Here is a 26,268-nt window from a genome sequence, read left to right on the forward strand (position 1 = left end):
GTGAGAGTTCCCAAGGTGTCTTTATGCCATGTCAGAGACATAACACGAGGTAGAAATTCAGATGACGTCACAAAGTACTTTCATTTGAACTGATGTTGGAACGAGGTATACATCCAACCTTGCTACACGTTTTTCTCATTTGTCCACACTGCCTGTAAGTGCACTGTTACTTTTTCTAAAATTCTCGCCAGAGTGATTTTTTTTGCAGTAGTCAGTTTCTTTTGTATAACACTCACGCCAATTCAAACCGTCGAAATTTTTACTTACATTTGCAAACAAAACCCGAATCTTCACCATGAGAACACGCCACCGGCTACTTCAGTAGGAACCCGCTTCACCTCAAAGAAAGAAATATGCAAATTAAGCGCTGCAGCACCTGTTGAATTGAGTGACAAAAATGCACAGTATGTGGCTCACGCGCTTCATTACAATGTGCTCGCGCAGGCTTGTATGTGCAAATGGCTTTGGAGGAAGAGACGACGTAGCTGTACTTGCAGACAACAATCGACAAAACTTGGAATGGATTTTGCTTTTCAAGAAAGCAACGTTGGACTTCAGCAGCACTGCCTGTACATCCTCAGAGTCGCTTGGACCACTGAGCTACAAACTCTATGCTTGGACTGACGGAAGCAGAATTTTGCACTAGTGGAACTGGCAGTGGGAGAACACAGCAGCGCAGTAAGTAAGCCTTGTATGTTTTGAGGCTCGTATGCAGAATTGGCCTGGTTTCAGAAAGCCCGCCATTTTGTCGAGACGATTTATTACACGTCAGGTCGAGTTCTACTGATAGGCCTATGTATGAACTTTGACCGCCTTGCTTGCATAGTCAGATTCGCGAGTGTAGCTGTTTTGCGTGAAACCAAATGATCATTATCATCTGTTTAATTGGGGCTCATGTTTGCTTAGAGATCTATACTTTAGACCATGATGAGCGCACACGGACGCGCAAACACCATACAGACGGGTCAACAATAAATGTCTTCAACTTCCAAAACTAATCAGGATTTCCCATTTTCTGGTAACTTCCACGAAAGTACTCCTCAATCCTTCAACTGTAGAAAGAAAGTCGCTTGAGGTTGCAAACGGTATTTTTGACTTATAAGCCGTAAGCAGTTAAAATAAACTGGAACGAACAAGCAGAAGTGTCGTAAAAATTAAGATTGTCGAAAAACGAATCAAGACTGACTTCTGTTCGGTGGCTGCGGTTACACTAATTAATAGTGGCTTAGGTACTTTTTTCTGGAATTCATTCGACTTTTCACTTCAAGGAATCGGATGGAAAAGGCACCCAAGGCACTATACTGACTCAACTTAGGTTGCAATTTACATTCAATCGATACCTACCCGGGCCAAGGAATCTTGACTAAGCTGTTGGATTTTAAGACCAGATATTACTGTAATCCCCCAGTAGTAACTAGGAAGTAAATATACTTTTTGCCTGAATTCATCAGATACCTTCGCTGTCTGAAACAGACCCGCAGCAAAATGCATGTAAGGGAAGCTGGTGTGACACTACAAGCTGTCTAACCGTTCTCAATATTTCAACGAAAAACAAACACTGTTTGACAGAAATCAACCCCTTTTTCAGAATATTTCCTTTAGACTCATGATTATGCTTTGGTGCTTTGCATGTTTATAAGTTAGTAGTTGGCGGCGACGGTTGACGCCAATTAGGTATACCGTGCGGCAGTATAGGCTGGTAACCATGTAGTGGTATTTGTGTTCCCAATAAGTCTTACGAAATCACTTGAATCGAGTTATTTCTGGAAAAAGCCTTCAACAAAATGACCAAGAATTCATTAACGGTATGTCGACTTTACTTTTGGTCAGTCACTTTAGAGCACCTTATGGTACCTTTGTGAAACGGAAGACTCTTTTTAAGTAAATGTTATTATAGGCCTACGCTTACTATATATTAAACTTGTGATATATTAACAGAATTCATAGAATGACAAAAAAGAAAATTGGGGTTTTGTTCCTTTTCCCAAGAGTGTGTTATCAAATCTCTCGTAGTCGTCAGCATACGTATTCCAAAATAGCCAGGGGTTGGTTGAAGTGGGAATTGTCCGTCAAAAGCTAATAACCTGAGTCGAATTATATACAAATATCAAAACTCTGAAGATTGTAATTAACCCACAACAGAATCTAATTGCAGACTTCACATCATGTGTATCATAGTTTTACTAACATATTAATGATCACATTTTGTTCAAACTTTTGTCCAGACTAGGGCGATTTCCCCTTTTACTCAATTTATAAATTTTTGTCAGCAGATATATAAAATAAATGAATAATTCACTTCAAAAAACCTTGCGAGACCTATAAATGCCATTACAAACTCAACACCTACTGAAATTTCTTCAGCTACTAACATTTTCATAAACACGGCAATTTAGCTTCTTAGGTCTTATTCATTGGTCGGTTTCAACTAATTACACTTGTGGGGTATATTTCACTGTCCAACACCGCATGCCCTTGTCCTGCGGGCTCATGGGCCTGCTCTGTTTCACTTCATCTGATGCAGGTGTAGTGTGAGTCCTGTGGGTCTCGGAGACTTTGCCTCCCGTATTTATTCCCTGAAGATATTATGTCAAGCGTGTAGGCTGTCGGCAAAAGCCGTAACCTATCCGTGAAGGAAGTGTGTGAATCCCACGGGGGCGAGTTTCAAGATGAAATTGTCTCGAAGTCCGGGTCTTGACTTCTGCAGAATCGGTTCGTTAACAGCTCCTCTCTGCAGCTACTGATATGAGCCAGGATTTGTTATTGGAGGGTGTTTTGGGTTGAATCGAAAGAAAAGTATCGATTTCGTGGTGACACAGACTGAAAAAAGTGGCAGATGTTTCTACCGAGTTGTTCAGTTCTACGAAGACTTTAAAGACACACGATGTCTGAATTTATGTCCACTTCGACCATAGTATAATGCAAACAACTTCTGGTTTTACAAAGGCAGCGTCAACCAGAAGTTATTTTATAGTTAACCATTTGTGTCAGTGTGTTTTGAGTTAATATTGTGGCCAATGTGGGGAAAGAATTGCCCCAACATATATGATAATAATAATAACAATAGTACCGATTTCTTATGTTGCGAACGTATCCACCCTGCTTGGTGCTCAAGGCGCATTATCATGTGTGAACTTTTATGCATTTTAGTTTACAAGCGTTCACACATCTTTTCACTGGCAATCACGGTTCAGGCAATTTCCCGCCTTTGGTGCATGCATCTAATTAGTTATGCCAGCTTAGTTTCCGTGCATAAGCTGAAAAATGACGGGCACGTGAGAACAATGCGTGCTTTAAGGTTATGGCGTTTTTTCTGTCTGCAAACTGTGTTTGTATTATCACATACAGTGTGTGACTTTCGTTTATGTTAACATCATGGTTAACATGCATCTATAGGAATATGTAACTTTGTCATTTGTCATAATTAACAGTACCAGTAATTACTGTAAATGTGAAATGCGCATCGTCATTATTTTAAGTACCGGTATGAATCTTGTATTGCCAATATTCTGGACACAAGGTAAAATCTGTGTTAGATTTCCTGGTCAACCAAAATATTCTACTTCAACATTTCATAATGACGTTGACATGTAGGGGAAATAAGAAATGGATCCTCTATTGCATCGGTCTCAGGAAATTATAAGTAAAAAATCTACAAATTTTAGAAAAAAATGTCCAGTGTAGGTTCTTTAAAATACAGTCAACATACATACAAAAATATAAAAGTGGTTGTGTTTTTCTGGACACGAAGGCGCTACGTTTGGCGTGGTAGTTCCTCATTAGGTGTGACTGACATGGTTTAAATACTACGAACCCTGTACCTGTAAGGAACTGCAGTTAAAGGTGGCGCTCTGAAATAAATATCCCTATTCACACTCTCTCCCCCGGGGGAGGCTTGAGCACTGTCGCCTATAACAGTCGTGCCATCTTTTGACCAGGGGAACGCAGCGGCTGTTACTTAAAAGGTGACGATTTCTTTAAAACACTGCCACGCCCAGAGCTTTCAAAAGGTAGCGGGTTTTCGTTTGTTTGTTTTTTTGTTTGTTTTTTTGTTTGTTTGTTTGTTTGTTTTTTGTTTACTGTAAAACTCATGAAACTGGCCTTTCGTGCTGACTAGGACTCCCTTTAAGGAAAACAATATGTGAGTGTCAAACTTTATGTCTTGACAACTACACGACCACCTTTCTTTATACGAATTCTGTCGTGACTACCAATGATTACTGACTTTTATTCGGGCATACTTATGTACTGAACAGTTTGGAAGAGAAACGCCGCGGTGTTTTACAAATTTATTCAGCTTCCCATAGAAGAGGTTATGAAAGTTCTACGAAGGTCTTTTTGATTGGGCGTACACGGGTATGCCAATACAGGAAAGCGTATTGATGTGACTTTGGTAACGCTGTCACTAGTCATTTTCTGCGTTCTTCACCTATGGCGGAAAGAAATATGATAACTAGTGTACGGAGCCACATTTCCCTTGCCAGTTGCTCTGTACAGGAACCCTAACGCACAGCTTTCCACCATTAAAGAGGGTCATCGTGAATGTCCAGTGATACGACGCTCCCAATTCTGTCGTTCTCAGTGTGTCTGTCTCGCCGCAGAATCATACCCACACCGTATTCCCTAGCAGTTATGAGCAGCGAAATCTGGGATTTGGCCTCGTTACTATCTGTCAGTCACTTCTTAATTTTCACTTCTCATGAAGGTAAGGTGAAAATGAGACAGGAAAAAGTCTTTACTTTGATCCAGAGCTGTCAGGAGGCTGAAAAGACCGTTTCATCAGAGAGAATTATTGGATTGTTATTTCATAACCTGGACAATCCCGGTAGTCTTTGGTGCGACTGAGCTGATTTCTCGGAGGGAGAGACCGATATCTACCCTGTGTTTTTTGGTTTTATGACTCTGGAGGACAGGATAACTTCCAATAAGACCTGAGTTTTGTGTAGCTTTCGTTTTCGTTTTGTTCTGAGTTTTGTAGTTGTTTGCTTTGTGAGCATGTGTGCAGACTGATGTTGGTTTTGTTTTCTTTCACCGCTCTCCCTTGATATATTCGGTTATTTTACTCTCTCTCTCTCTCTCTCTCTCTCTCTCTCTCTCTCTCTCCTCTCTCCTCTCTCTCTCCTCTCTCTCTCTCTCCTCTCTCTCTCCTCTCTCTCTCTCTCTCTCTCTCTCTCTCTCTCTTCAACCTTTTAATTATAGCTGCATATGGATATTATTGTGACAAATAAGAAACCAGGCCATGAACAAGCCTTTGCTTTCTGTCTGGTATCCGCCATTCATCATCTCTTGTTTATAGTCTCACAATAAAATTACCTTCGCAGTTATGCAATCATTCATCCACGTTGCCAACAAGCATACGTGTAGTACAAGGGCTGTTTCTTATGATGACCTTGTTGTTCCATTTAGTAAAACTAACTCTAGAGAACGTAAATTTGTGGTTGGTGGAACCCGTGCATTTAATGATCTTCCAACACCATTGAAGTGTCTCCTTCCTACATCAGTAGTGAGTTTTAAAAACTCATTTTGGAACCTACATTAAATCGTAAACCTCATTTTTGCTGTTTTTAAGTTTAATCTTGATGTTTTGTTACTTTCCTGTGCCAACTTCTCACTGTCTTCTTTGTTGTTTTTAATTATGTGCCTCGTATGTTTGTATTTTGTTGTTAGTGTTGTGTATTATTGGACTTTTAGGTTTTGGTGAGTAGTTTTTAACTATTGTTAGTGAATTTCTAATGTTGTGATTGCTGGGCACCTATGGAAAACGGTGCTTCAACTCTGATACGTCTCCCCAGGGTGAAGAAGAAATAAATAATAATAAACCAAATAAGAGCAAAAAAAGCAAGATATAGCAGAAAGACAGCATCTAGTTTAATGGGCATCATGTAATTTCTGGGAGACACCGAGATGGCAGTTCCAATTGTCATTGTGTTACAGGCCGTGTTATTCATTAATGTAGAATATATCAATCTCTTGAACGAACAACTTTACCGGAAGGAAAATTGTTGATAACCACTCGTGCAGTAGCTGTTGCTTGTCCATTTCATCAGGTGAGCGGTGCTGGTGATTGTGAATCTAGTCTTCACACCAGTTTTTACTATCTTTGCGTACACTAAGATCGGCCGAAGGGAAATCCCAGATGAATAACCGATAGCCCGTTTACCTTTATACATTTCTTATATTTATTTTCACTGTGTATGTTTAGTACAAAATATTGAATGTTTACATGTGTACAGTACAGACACAGTAATGCAGGGACTGTTGTAAAGCCTTACACTTGCGATGTGAGTTGACACACGTCTTCAATCGCAGTCTGCGATAGAAAGGATCTTCCTGACGATTAAGAACCCTCCCCTTCTGAAACCTGAAGCATACCCAAGAGATTACCCGCGGGGACTGCATGCTGACGAGGAAACGCCAATTTATTTGTATAGGCAAAGTGCGTTCGGGGGGGGGGGAACTGCATGGTTTCCACTGCATTTGTCGCACGGGAACGTGCTCGGTCGATTGCCTCGTGTGCCACGCTCCGTATGAGACCAAAACATTTTTATAGTCAATGTTGTGGTTAAGGAGACAGCCCAGGGATGGGGGAGTACGTGTACTCTTGCAAATCCCGAGAGAGTTTTCGATGCAAGCCCTGGTTGACGAAAGAAGAGTTCTTCTCCTTTGATCTTTTTTTTAGGCGGCCATCAGAATATCTATGGGACACACTCCTGGGGTGGGATTAGCTCGTTAATTTCCAACACATTGTGCCTGGAGAAAGGCACAGGCAGATACTTACGATAAGGTGGGAGGTATAGAAGCACCAAGGAGAGGACAGTGGGGACAGGTGAGGATGCAGCTGAGATAAGATGTTGAGGAATTACCACTGACCGGAAGATTGAGTCGAGATGTATAGATAGCCCAGCAGGGAAATCATCTGATGCACGAATCTGCATGGGTAGAAAGGTACATGGGGGAAATATAAAAATGAAGTTATTATGCGTAGTATAAAATGTTAGCTTTTCTTACGGCGGTCAAGTCTTATGTGGTAGACCATCATCTCAAGACACATTGTGTGTATTGTTAAGCTGGGTCAGATGCTTGTAGTTGGACCTGATCGAAAGATAATGTATTTTCTCTCTTTACTTCAAATTGTGAGCAAAACGGACAGCGAAACAAACAGAGAACCTTTTTAAAGGAACGACAGCTCGGATGGTGCTATACTTCGCGTCATAGAAATTAAGGACCGAGGTTGAATTTCAAATAAAGGTAAGTATTGCCCAGTCTAAAGTTGAGGGCAAGCCCAGGGAAATTGATTCCAAGTTTGTGGGCAGAGTAAAGACCAAAATGTGGATGGCGATCCTGGAAGGGTACTACATCCGAAAAGGCATCTATTTTTTGTATTGTTAGCACACTTTATGCAATATGATATGGGAGATGCATGCACCTAGTCCGGTTAACAAGTTCAGCATTCGTCTTGTTGGTAGCCACCTTTTAAGCGTAAAAGTCGCACCCGCGTTTCCATTTGCTTGTTTGTACAAAAGGTAAAAGAAAATCCTCAGACAGATATTCTCCTAGATTCTGTTACATTTTGGAAAGGTTTGTTCCGGGAGAAATCGCCACAAGAACTTGCAGCCACTGCTTCAGCAATGTGTAGATTACAATCAACAGCGGCGTCAAACGTGGTGACGCCGCCCGGGGCCTCACCGGGGCGTGCATGTGCACAGGGTACCCGGCTGTTCTGTTCCCACAAATCACACAGTTTTCCGGGAGATTTTTCTTTTTTTTTTGCTCCGTCCTTTAAATTGAAATCTAAAACAGGAACTGCCTGACAAAAAACATGTATCGTGCTCTGTAGAATTAAAGTACGGCCCACTGGAACATATTCCACTTGACTTTGGCAGTTCTGAATTCGCCACCCTTCTACTTCCTCTGATTCCCCTTTGAACGTCAAGATTGTACCACGGCTTTCTAGGAGCCCTTATTTTCATCCCATGCGTGACACTAAAACTGCAGAACTCGTTTTCCATTGACTGCGTTGCCTTTTCACCGTTTTTCATTATATGGTTTTCACATTATCCTTAGATGGCATGACAAGCGTCTTCAGTGGCTTCTTTGCGCACCCTGAACTCATTTCTGTAGCTTTCATGCAGACGTTACACCCAAATTCATCGAACATGTCGTGACCAATGCCACTACGCATGTCACAATAAGATGCATGAATTATTGAAGATGACATGACACGCATTTAAGTTCCATTAGCCGTATGTGGTGATGTCAGTGTCCAAATTTTATCAAGAGACTTTACCACTTGATATTGCGGTTATTGTATTAGAAATGACAGGCCTGTCCAGAGAGCATTCCCAAAATAACGTAGCGGGTGCCTTTTGTTATTGCATTCGCTACATAACAGTTGAATTTAAAATATAAGTGGTTTTTATGTCGACACCGCCGTTAAAGGGTAGCTGCGATGCAATTTTTAAGCACACATCTCCAAAATGCACCTTGTGTTTCTCTCAACTTTATTTTTAATTTTTGGTTCACTCTTTTAAAGGGTTTTTGGTTGCCTTTTTGTTTACATGCTAATGATATTCTCATATTCATGAGCAACTGTGTTGTCATCCCGTGTTGCAGTGGTTTGCGCATAAAAACTTTTTTTAGATTTTGCCGGCCGCATGGTTCTTTTCTTTGGTGACACAATGTTGCGTGAGTTTATAGCAATAAGGAAGCATGCAACCCATTTTCAGTGAGTTAATGTTTGGTTCACAATTTGAACAGAAACATTTATGCACTGCAACTTCAATATGTCTTCCTCTTCCTTGAATGAAATCACAGCATCGGCACCCTCAGTTGTCCAGGAATGCACGGTAAATTTTCGATGACGTAAAAACTCTACTGTTCGATACACTTCACCGAAAAGGGACATCAAATAATTTTCATACAGTGAGGAAGAGTGTAAAGTTCGGGAAAAATTATGTCCGAGACAAATTCAGTGCTGCACTTTAACGAAATATGTGCAGGTGAGGATCCCTCACCCCACCCCAAAAAGGAAAAAAAAATTAATGTGAAGAATCTACAATTAATTTAAATTTGTAACAACGAAGAATTACGCTAGCCCACCCCCCTTCGGTCAAAGTGGTTGTGACCGGAGGGTTGGGGTAAAACATAATTGTTCTAATGGCGCTTTCAGCTACTCAGGCTATTCGCGCCAATGAATATACGTTTATTAATAAACTTTATTAATCAGCATCACATTACGTAGTTAGGAAGAAGCTTCAGCTTTAGAAGCAGGAGGAAACCTGCGAGACTGGACTGGAAACCAAATGCACTTGAAGCCTGGGCTAAGCCAGGACTCGAATCCGGGCCTCTTTGGTGCATAGCGAGGAAAGAACCGCAACGCTATTGACCCGCTGCCCTTTCAAACATAATGGTGCTCCGGCCATGACACTTCTTCTACCGGCCCTCGTAACAGGCACGATGGGCTAATTCAAGTGATACAACGAACGCTCACACTTCGGCCATATAGTGTATGTTTGCCTTTTTCCATAGAAAATGATGCATAATTTCTTACCTTTCGTGTTTTCAGGATCAGTGCTTTCTAAAGCAAGAGTTTCAGCAGAATTTGAATCTCGCTCTCGCAGGTTTCCTCCTGCCTCTGAAACTGGACCTTCTTCCTAACTCCTACATAACAACAACAACAACAACAACAGGGATTAGGGATTTGACTTTTCTCTTCACCTTTCAATAAGGAATAAATTTTATGCGTTTTGGCTGTTTTTCTGTGTCTACGTTTTGCCCAGTCTTTCTGACATGTTGGATTATAGTTCAATTGAATTGACACAAACTCAGGTACATCCTCTAGTTTTTCCTAGATCATAGGAAAATCTGTCAGGATTACTGCTCCCTGAGTGGAGAGTCCAAGACATATATCTCAGTTCACTTAAACGGCTATCAGACGTACTTGTATAATCTCGCTTCAAGAGTTAGCCAGTAAATTTTCTTGTGTTGTTAATTTTTGTAGCGCTAAAAGCAATTTTAGATGGATATGTGCGCTTTATAAAAAATGCTTTAATTTACCCCAAACTTTGCATCGTAATTTGAATCCAAGTCTGCTCATTCTCCAAACGAAATGAAAATATGTAATAAGTGGGTGTTTCGTAATGATTCATACATGAGAACTATGGCAGTAAACCTCATTTTGAGTGGTTTGTAAAGCAGTTCGAAAAGTGCACACCATACTTTCATGATGTTGGTATAGCACTTCTCAATTTCAAAGAGTCATGTTGAAGTTATAGTCTGGTAGGTTTCGCTGTAATGGCGCAAGTATAGTAATTACTCCAAGGCGCAAAAGGAAAACAGTAGAACATGTATCCAGCATTGACGGTGTTGACTGCATAAATTCTCTCAGTGTTTCACGTAGCCACAGCCCATGCACAATAATGAATGGAACAAAGGTGTGCATTTAGGCGAGAGCGTCATAGACTCAGGACTCCATTTTCGTGAACAATGGGAAATAGTACAAGTCGGAGAATAGACTCAGAACTGCCGATTCGTGCAAAGAAGCTCGGCAATCCACAATTCCTCGTCCATTCTTCTTGACATAAAAAAGCAAGGGCACCAATACCATTGTAAACAATGTATGTCATGTATAATGTTTCATTCATTGTTTCCGCTTGTCTGCAAAATTGAGACATTGAAAAACATTTCTAGCCTGACCCCCACCCCCCGGAAAAACTCCTGGATCCGCCCCTGGTGTGGTTTCTGTGACGACACTGAGCTCTGAATTGAGCCACGGGTTTGAGGACACAAATATTTGCGGGTTGTTTTTGTCCAAATATGCTTCCAAGAATCAGAGAAATGACAGAATTATTTCTCTAGACTCCCTATACGAAAAGAATGTCTTTGTCACAAGCTTGTCCTTTAATGGCAAGGGAAACCAGTGTTTCTACAAATATATAACCGACGTCATTATACATTGGAATTACGTGTACTTTCCTTAAACAAGAAGACAGAGAAAAGTCATGGAAAAAACGGCATGACCGAGGCAAACAGATTTCACTTTCTCCCCCAAGTTTTTTAAACCTGTCACTGTCATGACACTTGTTATTACAACGTGCACGGGCATGATGTTTTCCACGACATATCGTCTCCAATGCAATCCTCAGGCGTGGAAGCGAATGCCAGGTGATGCAATAATGTTGTATGTACTGAATGTGTGCAACATGTGTAGAATGGAAGTCATGGTTGGAACGATGCCTGCGGGCACTATGCACTCTGGATTTGCAACCTGCTCCACCCCTGCTCTTCTAACGTCATATTTGAAGTTATTGTGACGGATATTTCACCCACTTAAGAATGATTTTTTTCTCGGGGTGAACTAATGGTCCTCACTTGTATTAAATTCGTTTTGTTACTTCTATTTTTGTTTACATTGAGAAAAGTTGTCCAATTTGTTGATGCTCCCTGTGCGCGATATCTGTGTTGAAGATTCCTCACGATGTTAATTAGACTGGGTTTTTTTGCGGGTGCCGCTACGACTTTTTACAAGATTTCATATTGGTACCGTGTGAAAATTTGAACATCCTTAATTTAGGGGGAGTGACGAAAAAGAAATGACGAAGAAGAAATAGGCCTATGCGAAAATATCTAAAATACCGAGGAATTATTTTCAAACTATCAAATTTTATTAAATTCTTTGGGGAAATTAATCTTAATATTTGGTTAACTTTATACCCGAAGTAATCTTTTTTTCAGATGGGATGGCGCTAGGACTACAGTCCAGGCTTCTCCAATTGCATATGAAAAGATACACGACATAATACCTTGGCGTGGTGATGCAATGTCATGGTAGGATTTTGAAAAACAAACTGTTGACGATTAGCGTAGCAAACGAGGTGAAAAGAAGCAAAATACGACTGACTAGAGAAATTAAGAGCGAAACCTGCACGGCAGATAGACCATTGTGAATGCAGAACGGAACGGCGAAAAAATATATCATGCATGCAAAGCTGGAACGGCACACAAAATCCTAAATTGGCTCTTCATCTTTCCATTGTTTCTGAATTGCATAAAAAGTATAATTTGCAACGGAAAAACCTGGCTACGCGGCTGTTTTTGAATGGAATTGATTGAGTTCTGTAGGGAGGTATAAAGTCACATATAAAGGCGTGTATAGTGTATACAAAAAATTCAAGTGAAAGTGTTGACTTTCAAAGTGCATGAGAAATGATCACTTCCTGCCTGTGGAAAGGCAGCAGAGTGGCTTTTTCCCCACAACGTGTCTTTTTCTGCATTGTGAATGGTATTCATGAGGGGTGTTCGAGAGCTGTCTCGGTCAATGTTTACTAAGTTCTTAGTAACAGTGGCGTAGCTAGGATTTTACTAGTGGAGGGCACAAGAGAGCACCAGCATCTTATTGGGGGGCACCAGCTTTCAGTGGTGTGGCTTTTTTGGGGTAAGCTTTTGTTAGCTTTGTTCAATATCCATTCATCCGTTGTTTGGGGGGGCACCTTAGTAAGCCAGACAGCCCACGTTCGCGAATGAATTCTGTGGCTGGGCCAGTGAATAAGCCGCCCGTCGCCGAAGAACTGAAAGCCCTCACGGTGCATGCACATGCTCCGACTCGGTCGCAGAAGTGCAGTTGTACGCCGTCGGTCTTTTTTATGCTTGCTAGTTAGCAATTCGAGAGACCCTTCAATCGATAGCTTCGGAGTGTGGGGACTTGAGCAGTCCAATTCTACTTGCAGTCAATAAAGCCGGGGTGCCTCCAACAATAGAGGGCACTACCTTAAAATTTGATTTCACGGGACCCCCCCTCCCACACACACACCCACCTACATACCTAGTGTGGAGATTTCTTTTGTGTGTGTGTGTGCAATTATTAAAAAAACTCCGTGAAAATACTCATTTTTTTTGAACTGGGAACACGATGATTTTCAGCTGGATTTCGTAAAAGGTTTCCTAGACTGTTCCTCTTCGTTCTACGACTGATGACCCCTACCCCAAAATGCCTCTATTCTTGTTTTTCAGAGAAGGGGAAACGTCCAGTGGACATTGGTAAGTCCACAGAACGTCTCCACATCCTGCATCGCGTGGACATCATTTGTTCACAAGTCCACACTAGGTATGTTAGATTACCTCAGTCAGGCAAAACACAAAACCGGGGGTAATGAAAATCATTGGCAAAACGATTGGAGGCGCGTCTACCTTGCGCGTATCCGTACGCATGTATCCTTGCTCGTGTAATGAGCCACTTCGGTATTCCATCAGCGTATGCCCAAAACGAGGCTATTTGGGAACAGATACAAGCGCACGAGATACCGGTAGTCTATCCTATCAGCGCAACCATACCCTGACTCACGCGCGCTTTGTTCCCGAAAAACCTTGGGTTTTGAAATACCGAACTGGCTCATAATTATCTATTGTTTCTCTCCATGTACAATGCGTCGTCCAACTGAAGACACCAAAAGGTAACGCGCACGTGCGTGAACCAATCATTATAGACCGAGTTGCGTGTGGGGTGAAGGTTGAGCAAATGAAGTGGATTGTCTTCCCAATTTGGGTTTCCTGTGTGTTAACCACTCATACCTTTGTAAAGATTGGATATTATAACGGTCGAAGAGCCACACAAGAAATCCAATAATGAAGCTATATTTTGGAAAGATCAGACGTAAGCGCAACACTTTTGAATTCATGCGCGTGCGCCTGCACTGCACCCGTCACATCATAGTGAGCTTCATGTGAATTCCTAGGAAGTCTTTCGCCGAGAAAAGGAATTTTTGAAACGTTTCTAGAAATAAAAACCCTTACTGCTATAAGGGCTTGTTTACGTGCGAAGCTACACGAAGCTGTATCTAATTATCGGCGGCCATTTTAGAAAGACCGGGGCCGAACTGGTCAACCTGCAACTTCAACTGCGTGGCCATACCTGTGATGTAACGCCCCCTTTTTGGTGGACATGATGCATATAGTACAGTGCCTTTGCAAGCAGCCTGGCCTGGAAAGGACACAAAAACGACCCAGCCAGTGGACAGCTTTGCTCGTTGAATCATGACTTTGCACGTAATCTGCCTTGAAAATTACGCTATATTTCCCATGCTGTGAGAGTTTTGAGTTTAGTTCGTGGGTGAAAAGAAACCAGTGCCCTAAAAATTAATAATCCAACGCCTTCTAAGTAATTTCTACAGACCTGTATATGAAATCCTACCTCCAAACATAATTAGTCCACTTTTGTTGTATTTAGTCGGGCCTCATGACCGCCGCGAAATCCTCTTTTTCTATGGACATGGTGGTCTGTATCTCTGCCCCCTATGTAGGTATACTGAATATTATCCACATACTGGACTAGCAACTAGGTTTACTGGTACAGGTCTATGCGAGCTCTGGGACTACAATGACCAGAAAAAGAGTCCTACAGGTTACGGGCCAGGGATATAGGGCCATTTTGTGGTCACTCACAGGCCCAACAGGGGCATAAACGTATATGTACTAGGAGCAAGTATATTATGGAGTCCATATGCGTTTAACAACACACCTCTGTCCAAAATATCAAAGCAGGAAATTTTTCAGGGTTTTATATATTGATTCAACAATCATGAGCAATTCGACAGCAATGTAACAATAAGTGACAGCTTTCATAGTTTCCCTAGATTGAGTTGTAGAGTTGGTGTTTTATGATATTACGCGGGATGTCTTGAAGCGTGTCTTGTTGATGCTGAGACCCATGTGATGCACTAACCTATAATAGTGAACCCCGCCTAACCGTGTTTCAGCCAGCCAATAATGCAACCAGAAAGTGATATCAAGCTCTATGGTGCTCTTATGTGTAAACTCGAGTGGTGTAAATTTGTGCCGGAAATTGGGGGATGGGGGATGGGGAATTGTGGGGGGATGACTTGCCCCGCCAAGGAAATTTGAAAATTGGACCGGGGGGTGCTGACATGATATGACATATCTACAGATGTACATCTGTAATATGTATTACTTTCCTGCAGAATCTTACATCAGAATGGCATATGTATGTTTTTTATTGTTCTCCTTTTTAAGTGCCATTGACTACATTTTGGTTGTTGAGAAGTCCGAAAATCTTCACAATTCGGGTTAATTTTTTCTCATTACGAAAAAGTTGGGGGATTATTCAATAGCCCCCCCGAAAGGATTTATTCCCATGCTGCGTATGAACTTGTTTGCCGCTGCATCAAGTCACGTTAAGCGTCAGTATTCTTCGCAAAATACCGTAATCAAATAACCTTACAGCTCCTTCAGAAAAACAGGAAATCTTGTTCGGCATGCCCGAAACACCTGTTTAGCCACGGATCGCGACATTTTTGTGATTAAATACAGGCACATAAAGCAATATAAAGATGGGTTCAACTTTTTCTATATCGCAACGCATGCATTATGACATCTGCAGGAACTCCTTCTGCAGTCGTCCTACGTCTTATAGCGAAACCGAACGTCGACAGTGATAAAACGTACACATTCTAGTTTCTCTTACATTAATTTTTCCCTTGTGGTGTTTGGTACAGAACGCATTCAGATTCTCAAGTGATACTTTCACCAGGCATGGGGGACGAGGTAGGGCATACGGCTGAGGACGTCTTATCGGTTGCCACGGCAACGCCTTAAGTCTGAAGGCTAACTAAGACATCATTAAATCTTTCTGCCGCCTCGACTGCAGCCCGAGTCAGGAAATAACAAGGTCAGAAAGATGTGACAGCTTGTCAATTTACTCGGCGTCGCGAAAGGTTTTGAAAAGCTAAAATTTTGACAAAGGGTACGCATGCATAAGAGTAGGATTGGAGAATTAGAGGTCTGGGGTTGGGGGTATAGGGTTCGAAAAAAACTTTGTTTTTAAATCTGTGGTGAGGCTTATATGACCCTAACATGCGTGGGGTTTGTTCGGGATGTTACTTGAACTAAATAAAGCTTTGAGATAGGAACTTCGCCCACGCTCAAGTCGACACTTCAGTGAAATTTAAGAGTTGTTGTGGCCAAGTCTTCAAGTGGAAAGAACCATTGAAATTTGATACTATTTACTTTGATTTCCAAATAGCACGTACGTGATCCATGCTTTCAGAAATATCCGCATTTGAGTCGCTTGATCGAAGAACACTGAAGCATTTGAACTTTTCTATTACCTTTGTCCGGCCAGTTCCAAGACTTTATTAACACTACACCTAAAAGTTGTGAATAGCCTCCTGGTAGACAAAAGGTTTCATTTTTCTCTTAGTTTTTGCTGGCTATATGCTCGCATATAATGCACCTTCACTTCACACTTTAATCAACTTCTTTTATTTTTCAATATGCAAAAGGCCTGTAGGTACAGCGAGGATGTTTACCGATATAGTATTTCACTGCCAAATTAAATTTCGTCAAATTACTCTCGATAACGACATACGGGCACGATCATTTTGAGCTGAGTTTTAAAAGAGGGGGATATTCAGATGGAAATGAACTCAGCTGCGTGATTCGATATAGAGGTTTCCTGCAACGCCAACACAGAGACGAGTCGCTCCTCCAAGAAGGCATTTCAATGCACAGCACAATGCAGAATTAACTGGCGCGCATGAGTTGTAGTCGGGCATACCATTCCCCGTAGACCCCATCAAGTGTCACTCATACGTCCCCCAAAATCGTCTCTGCGTCAACCCAGCAATTCCTTGCAACTGTGCCTGTGGCAGAGCACGGTAATTAGCCAGTAGATAGCCTCCGGGGAAGAACGGATACATGCAAGGAAAACTGGTAATTAGCCACCATCGTTCGGACCTGACCTTTCACGGGGAGGCAAAAAATACAGCTCAGGTGGGGTTTTTTTTTTTGTTTTTGTTTTTGAGTCTCACACCAATAAGGCTATCCGCACCGAGTTGAAGTGCACCCCCAAGCGGCAAAAGAAAGGCAGAAGGTTGTAAGTTTTCCAAGCGGGTTCTTACACTCGTTCTGTGTGTACGCAAAGACCATACATTAAGGAATAAATTCGTTACGCGTACTCGGCGTGCTCCGCGTCCAACGCGCCACTGATCTCCATTATAAACGCGCGCTTATGCGGCGAGTCCCAAAAAAGCACGCCCTCTTTTGTTGCACTCGGAGCGGATACTTCATTACCGTCAGAGCCCTCGACGTAAAGTGATGATCACAACTCATGCTTGCTTCGTGAATGATCAACTTTGAGTTCAAATGCATTTTCTAGGTCTTGTATGACAGTTGGGCGTTTGGGGTCTTTTTGTCTCCCCTCCAGAAGCGTGTGGAAAGCCTCTGCAGACTAAGCCTCATGCCTCAGGACAGTCCAGAACAGAATACATATAGAATATTCTTATGCCCCCCCCCTCGAAAAGATTCTGGATCAGCCCTTAAGGCAACATCTTCCACTGTTGAAAAGTGAATGATTCTAGGACGCGAACAGAAAAAGTAGTATTAAACGTATACGCCGACCCACTTTTCCGTGTTGCTTTAAATTGATAAAGATTAGAACGAGACAGTGGTTTTATTTATAAGACGTCGCTCAGTTTATTAGTCAAGACATCACATTTCAGTTTTTACAATTGCTGACCTAAGTGAGGCCCCGATGTTCAGGTAGTTCTAAGCATAGTTTTGTTTCTATTTTTAATTTGTTTTTTTAACACCGGCATTGGCTCCTGGTCTCACATCTGCTGTAGTCTTTCATGTCCAATAAATTATTCAATTTCAATTTTAACCATTCAAATTTCCATTTAAACGTTTAAGACGAGGAGGCCTTTGATATAGTGGTATCTTTATTCATCAATATGTGATGATTCGCCGAAGCGTAATAACTTTGGCCCCATTTCTCTAATATCCCACAGTTTTACCATTTTTAAATAAATGAGGCTTCATTTACGTAACATGTCTCGATTTTTATCTATTTCCCATTACTTCCTCCACTTAAAGAACAAGATAAAATTCCTCCTGTAGTAATTAAAGTTGGTTACAAAAAGAATTCCTTACATGATTTTGTAATCCAGAAAAAAACATGTCATCAAAACTAGCGAGTCATTCGCCCCTACCTCTTTTCAGCACACACAGCCCAACCTACAGAAGCAGGTGATTTGCTTGCAGGCCTGGGGATATTTGCATGCCAAGATGTTTTCATTATATTCGATGAAGGACTCAAATACCATGAATGCTCAATGACTTGATCGAGAAACCACGTATAGGATTCAAAGCTATTTCCCTTCGAAAACCCACTTCTCTCCCTGGTCGGGCAGCAGTTGTTTTTGTTTCCCCGTGCATACGCTCCAGGACCCAAACTACATTCCAAGTACACGTGAAGCATTTGACTTGAATCATTATTATCTCTCATACACCCTGTTACCGTCAGGTTTACCTTGTCAGCGGTGCTTAGAGAGGGTCATTCACATCACTGCGATAGGCTAAGCAACAAGGCGGTCGACTCAACTTGTTCTTCTCCCATCGTTCACTCTAAATCTGCGATCTTGACTGATTTTCTGTGGGGCTATTACGGTCAGACTTCTCGGGTTTGCAGACTCGTCCCAAACAACTTGCAGGTGGATTTCGATTGTGAAAATTACTAAAAGTGGGAGAAGGGCTCGGTTGTTCAGTTGCGGCGTATGAGTCCCGAGCTTTACGAGGGCCGCAGAGACTTCCAAACTTGAAAGAGCTTTAGGCGTAATGTACACAAGAACGATCTGTAAAAGAGGTTGTTTGAGGTCTGATGTCTCTCTTCCAACAATTTTTTTTATCCAAATGTCCAATTACACTTATTTCGGCTAGATAAAGGCAATTAACTAAATGAATTGGCGTCAAGGGGGAAATTGCTGGCTTGGATTCAAGTAGAATTTCCCCGTTTATGTCAGTAAGATTCAAACTTCATTTCATTCAGTATATAAAGCATCCCCAAACAATTATACGTCTGGTGCTCGTTTCAGTTTTGTAATGGCATTGCAGACTGAGTGATTTATTCCCATGTTTAATCAAATATTATCATCGCAAGGAAGACAGCATCAAAATTTTCAAAGGCAAAATAAAAAGAGTTTTGATTGATTCCAAATCGGAAAAGACTTAGGTTTTTTTATTCAAAGTTATGCACGTAAATAGTATCTTTTAAATGAGATATTCATGTCAACGTGTTTCGCTTCATAGCAGTTTCAATCGCCACCCTATCGTTGCTGTTACAATTAGTGTAACCTGTAATGCATGCGTTCCCACTATAAAGTCAGAACACATTCAAGTCAAAATTTTTGTTTCAGGAAATAAAAATCTTATTTACTTTTTTGGAAGTGTTTTTCTATCGAAATGTTGTAAATAAAGCGATCGTTCCGTGCCATTCAACACTCATTAGAGGCTCTTGGTTCATGTTGTCTGGTGCGCGCTCAAGATGCATTACCTCCGTGGTTCTGAACAGCGTCTGACGCGGGTAAATCTGCGTGAATGATAAGGAATCTCATTCATCGCTGAAAGCAGGATGTGTGGAGAGGGTTTCATGACCGCTCTGTATTGACTTGTTTATCGCGGTTATGTCCCATGATAGATTGCTCGATTACGGTCGTGCCTTGGTCACCATTCGCTTAGTATAGTCCCTTGACACGAGACAACACAATTGGCTCCCTTTCTTCACAGTTCCTGCCTTCATTTTTTGAGGGGGATGCCAAGGACTGGATAATTTTGTTGGCTGCCTTACTTTTCGGAGAGACTAGAACGGGTGCAATAGAGACGTGGATGATTGAGATGTGCACAAGACTAGTGTGCACTTTATCTAACTTAGGCATAAGCTGCAAAAGCCCAAAATCCCTTGAAAAACAGTGGCCTTTCAGTTGTTGTGGCTTTCTACTTACTGCTCCAACTAAAATGTATCTAGGTCATTCTATAAGTGTGGGGTTCGACGTGTGACATTTTCCCGTCCTTGTTACACCTGACATGTATACGTTGAGAAAGGATATCTCACTGAAATTGATTTCTATTAGTTTATCAGGTAGTTTGCAGTATTTATCCAACCTTGGAAAGTTAAGAATGAGTTCTGAACATTAAAAAAATACGTCAGACGTAACAGGGACAGGAAAAAATTGGACCCCAAATTTACAGAATGACCCATCCCGAAAAAGCGAACGTATTGCTGATGAATTAATGCGGCGAGCTCCTTTAAATCTTGTTTCGAGCGTTGCATGTTGGCATTGATGACGCTCTGTGAAAGTAACTGGGTGACGTCTTTTGGGAGACCCTTGATGACCAATGAAATTTAAGGGTGTGTGAAACATCCCCAAAAAGAATGTTCGTTCTTCTTCACAAGAATAAATCTAAATTTATTTTCAACCTGATTTGTAACCTTGAAGGTTTTCCTGTCTCACACAATCATTTCTTTATATCTCTCCCCCATTATAAACCTTCCCATTTGTGTTGAGAAAAAAAAAGCTGTGCGAGGACTTAACGTTGTCATGACAGTGTTGTCGACGTATTGGTACTCCTCAGAACTTTAAATTTCTTACCGTTTCCCATCTATTTGTTTTGTCTGGCTGGCGAGGTATAGTGCATGTTGGCGTTTTTGAGGAATCCTTGGGTTTTATTACCAGAATAAATCAGTAACAATAATCATTAGTAGTAATCAAAGCACAACCGGTTTGCCAAATTCTACCCTGCACTAAAAGCCCTTGTGCAACGTGGTTTATGACGTCCAAAATTCTACTGTCACCTTTAATAAATAATGTGCGTATTTGAAGGCTGTGAACACCATCAGCTCATAAATTAACAATTTCCTTTACCAAAATTTATTCACTCATTCGTGTGTCTTTCAAATTCCAGGAGATGTGGCATTTAAAAAGCTTTCTAGGTGCTGTATTTTTAGACTTTAACTTTGATGTTACTCCTCACCAAAGTATTCACCGTACCCATATTGCCTGCCATTATGAGCGACCAAAGTGTATCTAATCCTCCACCTTTGGTTGGTTTCAGAGTTTACCATAAATTGTACCTTTGCCCCATTACCTTAAGGGTCGTGTTTTCATTTAGCATTATGTTCATTTGCTGGTAGTGCTTTTTTGTTTGGCTGTTTAATAGCTATACGAGAGATTTTGAACGCTCATTTGCTTTTTGGAGGTAGTGCTTTTTTGTTTGAGTGTTTGATACCTATACGAGAAATTTTGAACGCTCATTTGCTTTTTGTGTAACCAGGCCAGCCTTAGATTATCAGCCCGTTAGGAAAAATTTGTACGACTGTAATGTAGAAAGGGAAGACCTTATATTCCCTCCGGATATAGTTCGTTGCTGTTATTTCTTGCCTGACTGACTCTATGAATAATTGACCGATAGAGGAATCCCTGACGATTGAGTATCTAAACCAGACTCTGCCTGTTTGACAAGTGACTGCCCAGATCCACAGTTTAAGCAAACAAATTTCTGGGTCAAACTGGAATGGCTTACAGATTCGTTCTTACTTGTCAGCAGATGGTTGAATAAAATCAAGGGTTCTAAACAGTGTCATTCTCATGAATTTTCCTGGGATTTAATCAAAGCTTATGATTTATCATTTATTTTCAGTTTGGTTTTCAAAACCTGGATCATTCGCAAGTGTATCTCAAACAGCACTTTTAATTCATTTTACTGTATGTACCCGAAAACTTCCCGGAGTTGCCTTTTGACATAAGCTCAAACGCAAATCGCTGTAAGGTGGCGATCCTTTTGTCGACTGTAAACCTAAAAATGGCCTTCCCCGTGGCAACCTCTTGGTGTCACACTGTGTTGTAAATCACACCCACCCCCACCCCCACCCCGTGCTGAAACCGAGGTAAACTTAATTTCAAGATCTTGGGAGTAGACTTGAAATCAATAAAATAAATTTCATAACCACGGTTTATGATTAAATAGACCTTCACGTTTTATTTCACACTTTATAAACAATTTGAAGGAAGGCTTTGAAGTTCTCCAGAATTGAGATAATACAACATGTTATGTGACATTTCACACTTTTAAACACAGATTCAGGAACAGCGATCAAAATGGCTTTCTTGAAAAATCAACGGCTGAATGAAGGATTTATGATTTAAGATGTTCTATAAAATACTTTTGAATGTTTCCCTCTCTTAGCTTTAAATATGAATATTTTTTGAGGATCAAGACTGACTGACGTTTTGGGAACGGTTGTTTATTCAGTATTACATGTGAACCTTTACACAACCTTTAACCTGGGTTAGCAACCTTTACACAACCGTCCTGTATATAGGGGAGTTTGGAAACAAAGTTTGACATGGGAAAGGAAAAGTCATCTTTCACGTGTTCCGGTTGGGGGAGCGAGTGTGGATCGTGAGAAATGTGGATCAATTTGTAAAGTGACCAGGGTGATTTTAAAGCTGCAAGGTATTAAAACAACTGTTTTCTGGCAAAAAAACCTCCTCAATCCGCTTTCATATATATATATATCAAACAATATTGTGCTGAAGGGTGCATACCGTGCGAAAAACCAAAACAAGATCTAATGGTATTTTTTGCACGATGCAAATTTCAGAAAATGGTGGTGAGAGAATTATCAGCCTACCTGTTTGTAAACCCGTCTCTCGGGTCATTTGCCCCTCGGACAGCCCATAGAGATCCGGAAATCAGTGCTTTTCCTCAGCGGACTTGAAAGCCTTTGGGAAACCGCGAAATCATTGTTATTCGGATGACATGACGGAAATTGCGGGAGAACAAGATTAGGGGGGCGTTTTCGATATTAACTCGATGATTTTTTTTTTAATCAGAAGCTGACAAAACAACGGAGGCAGTTCCTGCTGCGAGCAGGGTACTCGACAGCCTCAAGCCGCGCCAGTGTCACGTCTGCTGGGATTCGGTAAGCGGGAGAACCTCGTTACTGGGCAATGCTGTAGTTCGTCGTCTTCGCTGTCGACAAACCGTGGGCGAATGGTTTCGATTGAACAAGGGGTGACATTTTTTCTATGGTCGTTATCACTTGGGTTTTTACGACACAATTGCATCAGTGGTGAGTGGATCGGTACTTATTCAATACTTCAGTCGGCCATTACACAGACGCGACTCTTTAGTAACCCTCTGCCCAATGTGATTAATGAAATCATGGAATCTCATACCGTCAAGCTCTCCAATCAGTCCGGAGTATTGATGTCTTTTCGTGTGATTCCCAATCCCTTGCAGATCCTCAATCAAAATCATTTATTGAAAGGTGTTTGCAGTTAATAAAGCCAAAAGGAGACACCGACCGTCTCTTTCATTTCATCTGCAGTTTTCTTATTTCAAAAAAAAAACGAAAATTCGGTAATTGGCCATAATGCATTGCCAGCTAATAGAGGAAGGTTGCCGGTGCAATTTCCGTTTTATTACGGTCGTCGCACCCCTCAGTCCTTTAAGCAGAACGATGCATCACCGGCGGGTTTCTCAGTCACAAAAGGCCACCACAGAAGCGCCGATTCAGACTTTCATTCCGGTAGACTGTCGACTAAAGCGGTTGCCGGTACGACATGGACCGGGGAGGGGACAAAATTAGTCGTCATTGGCGCAGTACCAATATCGTTGTCATCACGGAGTTTCCTCTGGCACAAGTCCACGTTTTTAACATACCTGCCAATTATTAAACGTATCCGTCCGATTCCAGTGATACGTTCGCTTGAAAACTCAGTTCTCAACCACACGATTGTCTCTTTGCTTGTCGATTTGGAGACATCATTCAGCAGAAGTATAATGTAAGCAGACCGTTTCGAGTGTGTACTTTAACATAAAATACAGTTACATGATAAAAAAGAATCAATTACATTCGTCCCATAACACATCCAACAGTGTTTCCTCAAGGTATTTTAAATCGTGGAATAACCCGTAGCCCGTTTTACAATTACCAATTTGAGCAAATTTAGAACATTTCACGGATATAAAATATCTACTAGTACTCGACACCTCTCTGAACAATCGCGTATTATTCTCTATCTAGGTCTAAGTGGACAAAGAATATATTCCGTAAACTACAAAGAGCATTTTAAACGCCAACTGCAAGCTGATCCGGGGCGATTAAATTCCCTTTGGCGAACTGAAGTTTCAGGAACTCTGACATTTTCGATTCAATCACTCTGACAATTTCTTTTCTCCTTGTTTTTGGTTTCACTTTCAGGTTCGTTCGTCCATGCTGTCTCTCAGAAAATGCTGCCAACACACGTCATGACCTTTTACATCGTTCGTTTGATGGAGCGGTAAGTTAAACGGAGTAGCTTTGCTCTGCTTGGTTCTTTTTTAATCGGTGTATTTAATAAGAAAAACCACCATTACATGATTGATTGATTCCTTCGTCACCAACGTGTTTTAATAACATGTATGTGAATTATTGATTCTCTAAGAAACAATTATCAGGCTGATTTTCCCTGCAAGGAATCCCCAGTGAGACTGCGTTTGATAGCATCTGCCTTCCTTTATTGCATCTCTGTTTGAATAATGCAGTATCACGATGTAAAAATTGACGAGTCGTGATAAATAATAAATACCGTTTAACGGTTGAAAAAAATCATACAGGCTTTTAAGCGAGCATGGCTGATGTTCTTGACCCGTACGGTATACCCTATGCCATAAGTGCACGAAGTGTGGCGCCCTCTGCAAATGTTGCGCAAAGTGCACGAATTTGAATTAGGACATTGGCTGGATTAACAGACTGCCGTGTTCTCGTTTGTCTTGACGTAGGTGGTGGTTGAGCTTTATTAGATAACTATGTGCCCCGTGCAGTAGTCGTTACACGCTGTCGCCCTTGATTAGAGAAACCTGTAATCGCATTTTCAGCAGTAATCTTTCAGTCAAAACCTTACTAAGGTCTTGAGATTTGATTGCTTAACAAGATGTGAATTAAGCTCCGATAGCCTGGCAAAGGCAAATCTATAAGTTCGGTAGGGATTCTATCTAATGATACCTGTGTGGAATCTGCGCTCAAGGATCTTAGTGCAAATCGAAGCCTTTCCGCAATTCTTTCCACATGAACGGACGAGCGTCTCTTGCCAAGCTTGTCCCTGCAGCTGGACTTGAAAGATTAACACACGTTAGCATGAATCGGCGACGAGCTAGAAGAGGCGGTATATACGGGCCTTAGAATGATTATGAACGCGTGGATGTATCACACGATCCGAATAGCCACAGCGGTTAATGAACGAGCCATATTATGCAAAGCGCCAATATTCGGACCGTGCAAGTATAAGAAGATATCGTATTATGTGGTATGAGTGCCACGCTATTATGCGAGGCTCAAGTCGATTACACGTTGAAGTGAGCGTATTCTTCCTTTAATAAAACCAAACCTCAAGGCCGCAAACTTCGGCAGTAATTTAAATAACTTTTACAGATTGTTCTTTTCTGACAGGAAACCGACTGAAAAATTGGACAAAAGAAGACCCTGTGTGATTTGAACCACAGATATCCAAGTTGTAGGCTTTTCCTTACCTACTACACTCCGCAAGCCAGCTGACCAAACTCTTCTTTTTCCTCCTTTTATACCCACAACCCAACATGCGCTGATACTATCAACACGCCAACAAGCATCCCAGGGGTAGCATTTTCGCTACGGTCTATTGACACTGTCGGGTATATTCGGATCGGATAAAATTCAAACTTCTGCCGCTCGTGTACAGTCAGTTTATGAATTGTAAGTTTTCACTAAACATAAATGACATTCGTTTCAAGAATGTCACTTTGAAACCTAGTTTTATTATCACGTGTTCATTAACGATTTAGCACGGAGGCAAATTAGAGCCGTCAGTTGTTCGATGGGATTCAGTTAACTTTTTTCACTTAAGGTAGACGTTTGTTGATTGGTGTGTCAAAATGCTGATGGCATGAATTAAGCACAAAATCTGCTCGCACAGACATCCGCCGCGTGCGATTGCCGGTTCCCTTGACATTTTAAAATCGAGCCAATAACCAATTACAAAATCTACCAGAAGAACCAAAACGAAAACTTATTTTTACCCTTTTGTGCCTCTCTGCAAGCCTTTTCTTTCCCGCGATATATATTTTACTTCTTTCTTTAAAGTCGGATTGAACCGAGTAATGACTGGGAGAGAGGCGGATTATGACGACCAGGTAGCTTCATACGAGTGATTGAGTCAATCTTTCACTGCAGCCACATTGGCCTCAAGCTAAAGGAGTTTTTATCCTAACCGTTTTCTGTCTCCAGCATGGCTCATACACCACTCAATCGGGCTATTAACCGGGGGTTAACCCTCAGAAAAGATGAATGCTTTTAAATAATTGAGGGTGGAGAGCCACCGCTCATTAAATAATTCAAGTTGTCCTTGTTGATAGCTAAATAAAAAAATAAAAGAGGACAACAAGTTTGACATTTTTTGTTAA

At 41.3% G+C, this 26,268-nt stretch overlaps 1 long non-coding RNA gene across 5 annotated transcripts in view; it reads left to right on the top strand.

Moving 5' to 3' along the window:
• Nucleotides 1–450: 450 nt before the first annotated feature.
• LOC110983827 (uncharacterized) overlaps nucleotides 451–26,268 on the top strand; it is a 118,183-nt gene continuing 92,365 nt past the window's right edge. For 2 of the 5 annotated variants that reach the window (XR_015424325.1, XR_015424326.1), the window contains exons 1-3: nucleotides 451–678; nucleotides 22,680–22,768; nucleotides 24,053–24,131. This is a non-coding gene — a long non-coding RNA (uncharacterized LOC110983827). Of the gene's footprint in view, nucleotides 679–6,926; nucleotides 6,946–22,679; nucleotides 22,769–24,052; nucleotides 24,132–26,268 lie in introns of those variants that run through there. The other 3 variants (XR_015424327.1, XR_015424328.1, XR_015424331.1) reach the window with 2 other exon arrangements.

Source organism: Acanthaster planci, linkage group LG02 (genome assembly GCF_054643075.1).
Source record: "Acanthaster planci isolate LZ-2023a linkage group LG02, COTS_SCS, whole genome shotgun sequence".
Taxonomy (NCBI): domain Eukaryota; kingdom Metazoa; phylum Echinodermata; class Asteroidea; order Valvatida; family Acanthasteridae; genus Acanthaster; species Acanthaster planci.